Below are 12,927 nucleotides of genomic sequence, written 5' to 3'. Positions count from 1 at the left end.
CTCCCTCCTCTCACCCACCCTTCATTAATACCCTCCCTCCTCTCACCCACCCTGTATTTATACCCTCCCTCCTCTCAGCCACCCTGCATTAATACTCTCCCTCCTCTCACCCACCCTGCATTAATACCCTCCCTCCTCTCAGCCACCCTGCATTAATACCCTCCCTCCCCTCAGCCACCCTGCATTAATACCCTCCCTCCTCTCACCCACCCTGCATTAATACCCTCCCACCTCTCAGCGACCCTGCATTAATACCCTCCCTCCTCTCACCCACCCTGCATTAATACCCTCCCTCCTCTCACCCACCCTGCATTAATAACCTCCCTCCTCTCACCCACCCTGCATTAATACCCTCCCCCCTCTCTCCCACCCTGCATTAATACCCTCCTCTCAGCCACCCTGCATTAATACCCTCCCTCCTCTCACCCACCCTGCATTAATACCCTCCCTCCTCTCACCCACCCTGCATTAATACCCTCCCACCTCTCACCCACCCTGCATTAATACCCTCCATCCTCTCACCCACCCTGCATTAATACCCTCCCTCCTCTCAGCCACCCTGCATTAATACCCTCCCTCCTCCCACCCACCCTGCATTAATACCCTCCCACCTCTCACCCACCCTGCATTAATACCGTCCCTCCTCTCACCCACCCTGCATTAATACCCTCCCTCCTCTCACCCACCCTGCATTAATACCCTCCCTCCTCTCAGCCACCCTGCAATAATACCCTCCCTCCTCTCAGCCACCCTGCATTAATACCCTCCCTCCTCTCACCCACCCTGCATTAATACCCTCCCTCCTCTCACCCACCCTGCATTAATACCCTCCCTCCTCTCACCCACCCTGCATTAATACCCTCCCTCCTCTCAGCCACCCTGCATTAATACCCTCCCTCCTCTCACCCACCCTGCATTAACACCCTCACTCCTCTCAGCCACCCTGCATTAACACCCTCCCTCCTCTCACCCACCCTGCATTAATACCCTCCCTTGTCTCACCAACCCTGCATTTATACCCTCCCTCCTCTCAGCAACCCTGCATTAATACTCTCCCTCCTCTCACCCACCCTGCATTAATACCCTCCCTCCTCTCAGCCACCCTGCATTAATACCCTCCCTCCTCTCACCCACCCTGCATTAATACCCTCCCTCCTCTCAGCCACCCTGCATTAATACCCTCACTCCTCTCACCCACCCTGCAATAATACCCTCCCTCCTCTCACCCTCTCTGCATTAATACCCTCCCTCCTCTCACCCACCCTGCATTTATACCCTCCCTCCTCTCACCCACCCTGCATTAATACCCTCCCTCCTCTCACCCACCCTGCATTAATACCCTTCCTCCTCTCAGCCACCCTGCAATAATACCCTCCCTCCTCTCACCCACGCTGCATTAATACCCTCCCTCCTCTCAGCCACCCTGCAATAATACCCTCCCTCCTCTCAGCCACCCTGCATTAAAACCTTCCTCCTCTCACCCACCCTGCATTAATACCCTCCCTCCTCTCATCCACCCTGCATTAATACCCTCCCTCCTCTCACCCACCCTGCATTAATACCCTCCCTCCTCTCACCTACCCTGCATTAATACCCTCCCTCCTCTCAGCCACCCTGCATTAACACCCTCACTCCTCTCAGCCACCCTGCATTAAGACCCTCCCTCCTCTCACCCACCCTGCATTAATACCCTCCCTCCTCTCACCCACCCTGCATTTATACCCTCCCTCCTCTCAGCCACCCTGCATTAATACTCTCCCTCCTCTCACCCACCCTGCATTAATACCCTCCCTCCTCTCAGCCACCCTGCATTAATACCCTCCCTCCCCTCAGCCACCCTGCATTAATACCCTCCCTCCTCTCACCCACCCTGCATTAATACCCTCCCACCTCTCAGCGACCCTGCATTAATACCCTCCCTCCTCTCACCCACCCTGCATTAATACCCTCCCTCCTCTCAGCCACCCTGCATTAATACCCTCCCTCCTCTCACCCACCCTGCATTAATACCCTCCCCCCTCTCTCCCACCCTGCATTAATACCCTCCCTCCTCTCAGCCACCCTGCATTAATACCCTCCCTCCTCTCACCCACCCTGCATTAATACCCTCCCTCCTCTCACCCACCCTGCATTAATACCCTCCCACCTCTCACCCACCCTGCATTAATACCCTCCATCCTCTCACCCACCCTGCATTAATACCCTCCCTCCTCTCAGCCACCCTGCATTAATACCCTCCCTCCTCCCACCCACCCTGCATTAATACCCTCCCACCTCTCACCCACCCTGCATTAATACCGTCCCTCCTCTCACCCACCCTGCATTAATACCCTCCCTCCTCTCACCCTCCCTCCTCTCACCCACCCTGCATTAATACCCTCCCTCCTCTCAGCCACCCTGCAATAATACCCTCCCTCCTCTCAGCCACCCTGCATTAATACCCTCCCTCCTCTCACCCACCCTGCATTAATACCCTCCCTCCTCTCACCCACCCTGCATTAATACCCTCCCTCCTCTCACCCACCCTGCATTAATACCCTCCCTCCTCTCAGCCACCCTGCATTAATACCCTCCCTCCTCTCACCCACCCTGCATTAACACCCTCACTCCTCTCAGCCACCCTGCATTAACACCCTCCCTCCTCTCACCCACCCTGCATTAATACCCTCCCTTGTCTCACCAACCCTGCATTTATACCCTCCCTCCTCTCAGCAACCCTGCATTAATACTCTCCCTCCTCTCACCCACCCTGCATTAATACCCTCCCTCCTCTCAGCCACCCTGCATTAATACCCTCCCTCCCCTCAGCCACTCTGCATTAATACCCTCCCTCCTCTCACCCACCCTGCATTAATACCCTCCCTCCTCTCACCCACCCTGCATTAATACCCTCCCACCTCTCACCCACCCTGCATTAATACCCTCCATCCTCTCACCCACCCTGCATTAATACCCTCCCTCCTCTCAGCCACCCTGCATTAATACCCTCCCTCCTCTCAGCCACCCTGCAATAATACCCTCCCTCCTCTCAGCCACCCTGCATTAATACCCTCCCTCCTCTCACCCACCCTGCATTAATACCCTCCCTCCTCTGAGCCACCCTGCATTAATACCCTCCTTCCTCTCACCCACCCTGCATTAATACCCTCCCTCCTCTCACCCACACTGCATTATTACCCTCCCTCCTCTTTCCCACCCTGCATTAATACCCTCCCTCCTCTCAGCCACCCTGCATTAATACCCTCCCTCCTCTCACCCACCCTGCATTAATACCCTCCCTCCTCTCTCCCACCCTGCATTAATACCCTCCCACCTCTCACCCACCCTGCATTAATACCCTCCCTCCTCTCACCCACCCTGCATTAATACCCTCCCTCCTCTCAGCCACCCTGCATTAATACCCTCCCTCCTCTCACCCACCCTGCATTAATACCCTCCCACTTCACACCCAACCTGCATTAATACCCTCCCTCCTCTCAGCCACCCTGCATTAATACCCTCCCTCCTCTCACCCACCCTGCATTAACACCCTCACTCCTCTCAGCCACCCTGCATTAACACCCTCCCTCCTCTCACCCACCCTGCTTTAATACCCTCCCTCCTCTCACCCACCCTGCATTTATACCCTCCCTACTCTCAGCCACCCTGCATTAATACTCTCCCTCCTCTCACCCACCCTGCATTAATACCCTCCCTCCTCTCAGCCACCCTGCATTAATACCCTCCCTCCCCTTAGCCACCCTGCATTAATACCCTCCCTCCTCTCACCCACCCTGCATTAATACCCTCCCTCCTCTCACCCACCCTGCATTAATACCCTCCCTCCTCTCACCCACTCTGCATTAATACCCTCCCTCCTCTCACCCACCCTGCAATAATACCCTCCCTCCTCTCACCCACCTGCATTAATACCCTCCATCCTTCTAATATATATGTATATGACTCACTATGCCTATGATTTTGTAATATGATACCTGAATGATACTCCCAGGCTAGGGGTATCACAGATCTGTGTTTGTGGTCCACCAAAAAATATATATTTGCTTACCAAATATATTAGTCTCGGGCCGGCCCTGCATCAATTAGGTTGGAAGTCCAGGAGTAGAGCATTTTGGAAGGGAAGGGGTCATGGTGGGGTATAGGCATTTTCTAAATTCTCACCCTATTATTACATTTGGCCCATTGTGTTTTTTCTTCCCTTACTTATACCATCATCTCCTCCCCACTGCACCCTCTCCCCAGGTGCAGCTTTTGTGGCTGTTATGACTGCATAAAAAGCAATGTTTATATAGTCTGTATTCTATGTTCTGCAATGTTTTGTACTATGAGGGCCTGATTCAGAGTTGGGAATAGAGTAAGAAATAACAAGTAACTGTGGGCCTGATTCAGACCCGCTCACGAGCACACAGCGCTCACAAGCGGGTCGATGGTCTCCCACTGCGCATGTGCATGCCGGAGTCGGCTCCGGCGTGCACATGTGCGAGACCCTGCCTGTGACGGGCGCTCCGTCGCTACGGGTCTCGCACCAAAGCGGGGCAGCTGTCGATTGTGATTGACAGCTTGCCCCATTTTGGAGGCGGGCAGGGGGGGCAGCTGGCCAATCGGAGGAGTTCCCGAAAGGAACACCTGCCATTTGGGGGCGGGAAAGAGACCCTACTACAAGGGTCTTGTCGCAAGCCCCGATGGTCACGATGGTCGTGACCATTGCGACCATCACCTGGCCGCTCGCTAAAGCTGTGGGTGGTCCTTATAAAAAAAAAACAGGGATGCCCTGATTCAGAGCTAGCGCTCTCTAAGAGCGTCCGGCTCTGAATCAGGTCATGTGTACCTGAACAAACCGTGTTGCAATACAAGCGGTGCAAATACATACATTACTGGCTGTTTTTGCATGTAGCCCACAAATCTTGGACATATTTATTTTTTATGCTGCAATTTAGAATTCATTTTGGACACACCACTCCCAAATGTAAATCTCTCTGCACATTTTAAATTTGTCCTACCTGCAGTGCAGCATGGTTTTTATCAAGATGCCCAGTTAGTGTATCCACTAGACCAGGGGTTCTCAAACTCAGTCCTTAGGACCCCACACAGGTCACATTTTCCAGGTCACCCAGCAGGTGCACAGGTGTATCCATTACTCACTGACACATTTTTCAAGATCCACATGTGGAGCTAATTATTTCACTTGTGATTCTGTGAGGAGACGTGGAAAACATGCACTGTTTGTCCTGAGGACCGAGTTTGAGAACCTGTGCACTAGACGATATAATGAACGATTGAACAATAACGATACCGTTATCGTTCATTCATTATATCGTCCAGTGGATATGTCGTCAACGACCAGTGATGCACGCTCCCGCTGGTCGTTGACGACGTTGTTCATTGCCCGAACCTGCTGTCTAACCTGACAATATCATCAAATTGTGCAGGTTAGGGGATGAGGGATGGTGCCGGCACTGTACGATATCGTGAATGATATAATTCATTGTGTGCTCAATGTTGTTAAGGACACCAAGCACGTTAAGCACACTACTCCCGGGGACACACTACACGATATCGCTCATGGTAGCGAATCGTGTAGTGGATATGCGCCTTTACTCTATTCTCAAATCTGAATCAGGCGCTAAGGGGCCTATTCATGATGTTAATTATCGGGGTCCGAACGAACCCCGATAATTAACACCCTAATTTGCCGCAGCCACCTGAGCAATTCATCATTGCTCCGGCACGGTGGCAGGTGATGTGATATTAGCTGTCCCCGTAAGTAGCTTCACTGCTCCTTTTCGGAGCAGTGAATCTTTTCACTGCTCCTGTCGGAGCAGTGACGACGTCCGGCGGATGGAGCCGGAAAGGGGCGGAGGGATCCGAAAGGATCCCTTCTCGCAAGCCAGACCCTCTTCCCATAGGGAAGAGCGGGTGGCGAAGAACAAGCGGGGGTATTCACCATCTGAAGATGGCGAATGCCCCTGCAGTCGAGCTCCGAAAATATAATATTTTCGTAGCTTAATGAATTCTGTCCCCATACTAGTGTATGAGGACAGCGGGCCATTCTGAAAACAGAAGGTAAGTAGGAGATATCTGTGATATCTCCTGCTTCACCTTCTTAATGAATGGCCCGAATACTTAATTTTAACAATTGCAGGTGAAAATGTGCTTTTTCACCTTCTTTTGTCAAAATTAAGTGATGATGAATAGGCCCCTATGTCTTTGCACTTTTTACGTGACATATTAGCACTGCTTCTGTTTATGTACTTGGAAAGGCTCTGCAGGCCACGTGTGGCTACATATAAATAAAGGATAATAAGAACGGGGTAGGCATTCCATCCCACAAATCTGGTCTATCTTCTTCTATAACCCCCATTTATATTGGTAAATATTCCATGAGGTATTACACTCTAGGGCATATGTTGAGAGATATGTGTGTACTATCGGTGATGGTAATATCAGTTTAATAGTACACACCAACGGATCACTCAAGTCACAGAACAGAACAATACGTAACCAGTGGGGTGGTTTATTTAACCAGTAATGTGATTTGTACAGCCATAGTCATAGTTATGCATATACAGACTCTTGCATTAAGCTGAGCTTGTGCGGAGCATACATGTCACAAGCTGAGGACTGTATGTGGGTAGCGGGTCATGTATAAACAGTGACAGTGGGCATCTAATGCAGGATATCGCAGGGGCTCACAGAGCTACGGTATGTGGAACACGCCCCACTGTGTTGTCGTTCACAGAGACAACATGGCACCACACATCCTGGTTATAAATTGATGCCTCCTTAAAGGAGCATCACAGAGCTTGCACAGAAGCACACACCATATCTCAACACCCCCCTCTCTACAAGCGGAATTGGTATGAAATACCGCCGGCCGCAGCGGCAACCCGACAGGAGCAGAGTGCGATGCAGCGGAAGCCCAACAGCGCTGGAAATCCCGATCGTGGATAGGTAAGTATCCACTAACCTAACCCCCCTAACCCTAACCCTCCTTAGGGGTGCCTAACCCTAACTTCCCCCCCAAGAGTCTAACCCTAATCCCCCCTCTAAGTGCCTAACCCTAACCACCCCCTTCCCCGCTGCCTAAACCTAAGTCCCCCGGGGGGGTGCCTAACCCTAAGTCCCCCCCGGGGGTGCCTAACCCTAACCCTCTCTCCCCCTAGCCTAACCCTAACCCTCCCGGGGGGGGGTGCCTAACCCTAAGTCCCCCCCGGGAGCTCTAAACCTAACCCTTCCCCCCCGCGGATGTCCGCTCGCGGCGCCCGGCATCACTACGATCGTGATGCCGGGCACCAGTCCCCCGGCGTCGGGGAAATGCGGGTGTCTACATCTAGACGCCCGGCATTTCACCCTTGCCAGGATAAGACAGTCAGGAAGCCGGCTGCCGGTATTTAGGCAGTCGGCTTTCCGATTGCCTCCCCTACAAGCTTCTTCATGTTACACAAACAATTTTTACTTTCAGCTTTACTGTAGCAACCTGTAAAAATTGAGGGTTCACTAAGCAGAAATGTATCAACATTTTAGATAATTCTTGTCCACAATTCCTGAAAAGGATATCACTCTTCTCACTGACTGTGCAATCTCTTTCTTCTATTAACACAGACACCTCCTGCAGTATTAGCATATTTGCACGCAGCAGTGGCTTCCACCTCTGAAACACACCCATAGGCGGTACTCCCAAAAACCACCTGTGATGTCTAACACTTGGCTTTCTTCCAGACCTCGATTCAATTGGTGTTTTGCCTATTAAGGCAACTCTGGAAACACGATTATTCAGATAAGTCACCCATTTGTTTTATTATTCCCTTTTGTTAATTTAACTTAATCCTAAACCTAGGAATAAACACACTGACACATGTATGGAATTAAAAGAGGTCACAGCCAGAATTTATTGATCAAATTGAAATTTTAGAATAGGTGGCAAGAAGAAAGCAGTGCTCCAAGGCCACAGCCCGATGGATACCAATACTAAATAATAGGGGCGGATCCCCGCCCTGCGCAGACTGACCTGGGGCAGTACCATCCACCCCTAATTGGCACAGCATTGGCCCCTCCCTTGGAACAAAGACCATGTCCCCCCTTTAGGCGGTGACAAACTGGCCGCTCTCAAAGGAAAGATGCTACCACAGGCACTCCTGCGCTAATAATAGGCCGCCCGTGAGCACTGCTTCCCGCCAGGCTGCACCTCTACCTGTTGGGAGAAATCACAGACAAAAGCACGATCCAACATAAATAAGGATGATAGAAACCAGCTTAAACGGGTGGGTGGCTGGGGTTGAATAAACTGGAAAGAGGAAGATGGCTCCCTTTCCCAGACTATTTATATGGGACCTCTAAGCCCTCCCAGAAATCCTACCATAGGCTTATACTCCTCAAATGACCAATAACTAACCGCACCCCCCTCCAGCTTTTAACTCTTAACTTACCTAACAAAATTACATATCAAACAGGGTGCTTATCTATCCTCAAACTTATTCAAGTATTCGGATGCATTAAGTCACCCATTTGTTTTATTATTCCCTTTTGTTAATTTAACTTAATCCTAAACCTAGGAATAAACACACTGACACATGTATGGAATTAAAAGAGGTCACAGCCAGAATTTATTGATCAAATTGAAATTTTAGAATAGGTGGCAAGAAGAAAGCAGTGCTCCAAGGCCACAGCCCGATGGATACCAATACTAAATAATAGGGGCGGATCCCCGCCCTGCGCAGACTGACCTGGGGCAGTACCATCCTCCCCTAATTGGCACAGCATTGGCCCCTCCCTTGGAACAAAGACCATGTCCCCCCTTTAGGCGGTGACAAACTGGCCGCTCTCAAAGGAAAGATGCTACCACAGGCACTCCTGCGCTAATAATAGGCCGCCCGTGAGCACTGCTTCCCGCCAAAGCCCGGTTCGCAGAACCAGGCCCGCCACCAAACTGTGACCTTCCTGAAAATAAAGGGAAACTGCAGAGGTCCCTGATCAACCACACTAGCCCCGCGCCCAGGAGTTTAGCCCCATTGGGTCTATGAAAGCTCTCCGCCCTGTAACGTAAAAAACTTGGGTATTGCATGACGCGTCCGCCAACGCTAAATGACAAGTGTGCAATGACCATATCCGCTCAATACCCATGCATGCGCCCAAATCATTGCCTCCCAAGTGGGGCCCCAAACGTCTCGTCTGCTGCCCATAGGGCATCTAGCAGGCGCTTCCAATGCATTTCTCGTAATCCTAACAATTGCAACTTACCCACTCACAACAAAAAATTGGACCTGCAAATCCAAGGGGTGCTGGCTAGCCCAGTAAAAAATAGGAATTTACCCACACCCGACAATTAGCATTCCCGGACAAACCTGTCCGAGAGTTCACGTAGACATAAATTGGCATTTATACAGACAGATATTGGAATTTAATACAGACAGAAATTGGTATGTAATAATAACAACAACAATTTAACCCCAAGGAAAGGGAAACAAAATAGTTGGGTGACCCATCTGAAGATGAAAAACAGCAAAACCTCTTTGAGGGCAAAAGCTGAAAATCCTTTCAGAATCCCTAGCGGCAGTAGGCATAAGGCCCCTAGGTTTCCCAACAAACTCGCAAGGAGCGCAACTACCTAGTGCAACTTATCCTCCTTTCAATACGACCTCACCACCCTAACTGTTTTTAATAAGTCGACTGAAACACCTGTCCACGCTGCGCAAGCTGCTGCCCCTAACTAAATTAATGAGTCCTGCAAAGCTCCGTAGCTATACCTAAAGCAATCAGATAATTCTGAAACACCCTCATAAACTGCCACCTGGACAAAGGGGGTTAGATTAGCAAGGATAAACCAGTGCCCGCCACCTGGAGGGCGAACATTATTAAAGCACCCTGCCTGAGCAACTGGACAAATTCACGAGATATGCAAGCGCCTGAATAGAAATGCAACGCCCCCTGGCCAGCTAATTTGTCTTAAACCTATGTAATTAGCATAAGATCAATACCTGCTTAATAACCACCTTATTAAACCTTAAACCTGCTAGCGCATAAAGCTTATTAGCAGCAACTAGCTTGCCCATGCTTAGTATAATGTAATTGGCCAGATCCGCCCACGGCGTGCCTGGAAAAATTTAGAGATACTTGATAATGCTGAAGACAAACCGCCTTGGAATGACCCCTTTCGTGGCATGCCCCAGACAAACTCTGCTATATAATCATCAATCGACCTACCTCACCCGCTCTTGGAAGCTAAGACCCTGCCCATCGTACCAAACCGCCGTGTAGGTCTTTAATGTACTAGGCGTCAATGACTTCAGTGTGAGGTCCTTGATGCCAGCCCAATGAAATGCCGGGCATGGAAAGGGAAGGTTAAACCATTTAAACAGGAGGCACGATAAAATGAACCTGTCCCACTGAAAAAGACTTTAGGCGTCCGCCATACCGTTTGCAGCGCCTGAAACCTGCCATGCCCTAAATTCAATATTCCTTACCCACTTAGCAGTGTAAAATACATCAACAACCATAAGGCCGGATCTAAGTCCGTCCCTGATTAGCACCGACCTACACCACGCTTAAGTTATCCAAAAGGGAATTCGCCTATTGCAAATCTTGCTCTCCTACAGCTACCTACCATTGGGAACACTCTCTAAAAGAAGGATGTTCTTGTTTAGGCCCTGAAACCCATAAGTAACCGGCCCGGGCTCCATGCACCACACCCTTACAAAATGCACCAAAACTTAAGGAACCGGACACATCTGTAAACAGTTGAAGTTCGAATTGGCTACAGATGCCGGAGGCCATATCTTTACGCCATTGAATTCGCACATAAACAACCAACCAAAAACGCAGAACCTCACTCAGCTCCAAAGAGATGCAGAATGAGGTTATGAGGCTTCCTAACCCCCGCTGAGGTTCCTCCTAGCCATCTGCTGAAAAAAAAAAAAAACAACTCCTAGGTATGACTCTAAACGCGAAACCGAGGGGACCCAATAGCGATTGCAACTACATTAACTAAACCTTCTTTACCGAAATGAACGCTTCTAGCAACTCCCCCGAAATGCCACGCCCTCTCCATAGACAAGTGGCATAACCCTATCGAGGTATCGGGTTCTACATCCAAGTAATATATGCGCATAAGTAGACCTTACTAACGACGAACAAGGCCGGCAAGCAAAAAAGTAACGAAACCCTCGAAAAGTATACGAAATGAAACAGCCCATCGACAGACATCAGTCTACGTAATAGAGCTCTACTACTTTAATTCCCACACATCTAAAGGACTCGGGGTGAATGGGCAACAGCCGTAAAGCGGATTCTATATCCGCCTTAGCTAGTAGAGCCCTCCCCCCGAAACCTTGTACTATCTCCAGGGCGTTTTTTTTTTTTTTTTTTTATAAACAGATTGGCAAACGACACGACAATCTGATGGACATCATGCGTGGGAGCCCAACCCTTCTATCTGGGCAAGAGAGATGCTGTATCAACCCAAATCTACTCGGTTCCCTCTACGGTGCCGCCTTAAAGGCGGTGCACCTAAACTTTCAGAAAAGGGGGGGATGCAAAAAGGTGGCCGCACATGCGCCCTAACCTGGCTTCCGCCTCCACCGTACACCTAACGACTTCCAGATGGACATGCGCTGATTTCAGAATCTTCCTAGAAAACCCAGATATCGCCCATGTCAAAGGTAAACACCAACCCACGCCAAAACCTTGCCCCCCCCAAAAAAGGCTGCTTCCTCCCCAAGGGGATAACGACCCAACCAACTCCTCAAAACCCCCAAATTACTCAGAAACGGCGCTTCATTGAACACCTCCGCGATGCTCGTTGCCCTATTCTCCTCAACCTGTTCCTGCGCCGCAGACCCCCTGCACATCTTGGCTGGGTGACCACTCCCGCAGAGCATGCAGATATGCCAATATCCACAGCCTGCCCCTCATGATGCTGCGTGTTATTACACGCGCAGCACGGCACGCAACTGATGCCCGCAGATCCAGGGCGGATCAGAAAAGGCTGCTTCAGACCAGCCGAGGAATCTGCAGGCGCGTTAGGCAGTTGATTGACTGCAAGCCAAACCTCGACGTCCTTGAAACCGAATTAAAATACTGCCACCCCCTCCTGCTGTGTCCTAAATGCGTCGTATTGCCGCCAAGCAGTACCTTTAGCTGACTAGTTTAAGCCGTGTACCATGTGCATGTATTTTAGCACATTCATAATACTCCCCAGGCCTGGATTTAAGGAACGTGCCGCAAAAACATATACACGCGCCACCGAATTCTGGTAAGAACGACATGTCGCCTCCGCAACTACCCCAGCTGACTAAGTCCGATCCAAAGACCTACTTGCGTAATCCGCAACCGCAAACATATGCACAAATTTACTCTTCTTGATCTGCTCCCTAAATTTAGAACTTAAACCCTTAAGGATAGCCATATTCGCGCAGTGAACCTAATCTCCCGATGCATCCGGCACCTTAGTTGCCGACACTGTGTTAGACCTCTTATGGCTCCCCCGCTTTGCCTTATTTTTTATTTATTTATTTATTATTATTATTTATTTATTTTATTTTATTTTTTTGCGCAAAGTAACGCTTGAGATTGCGCGGCCTATCAGATGAACTCGAAGAATCGCTAGAATCAGTGGAAGATAAATGTGCGCTGCGAAATGTAGAAAAACCATGCTCACCAGAAATTGCCGCCGAAGGACCAGACATTTCCTCCTGAGCGTTCGCCAACTGTCCCTCGCTGCATGGTGCGCCCACCACGATTTGACTCGCTGATACCACTGCATCATCCATCTGCTGGACCTCGATAACGCTACTGGAAAGATCAGAAACTCCTACCTGGGGGCTTGAAACAGTAACTGGTGAATTGGACCGCACAGCAACTGTGCCTGCGGAATGGGGGACAGGGGGGGCAATGGGTGGCAGTGGGGGGCGTGGTCAGATTGCGGGGAAGGCA

Source organism: Taudactylus pleione, unplaced genomic scaffold (assembly GCF_031769625.1).
Source record: "Taudactylus pleione unplaced genomic scaffold, aTauple2 ptg000392l, whole genome shotgun sequence".
NCBI classification, from domain to species: domain Eukaryota; kingdom Metazoa; phylum Chordata; class Amphibia; order Anura; family Myobatrachidae; genus Taudactylus; species Taudactylus pleione.
The sequence above is the reverse complement of the archived record's forward strand: the minus strand, read 5'-3'. Positions refer to the sequence as shown.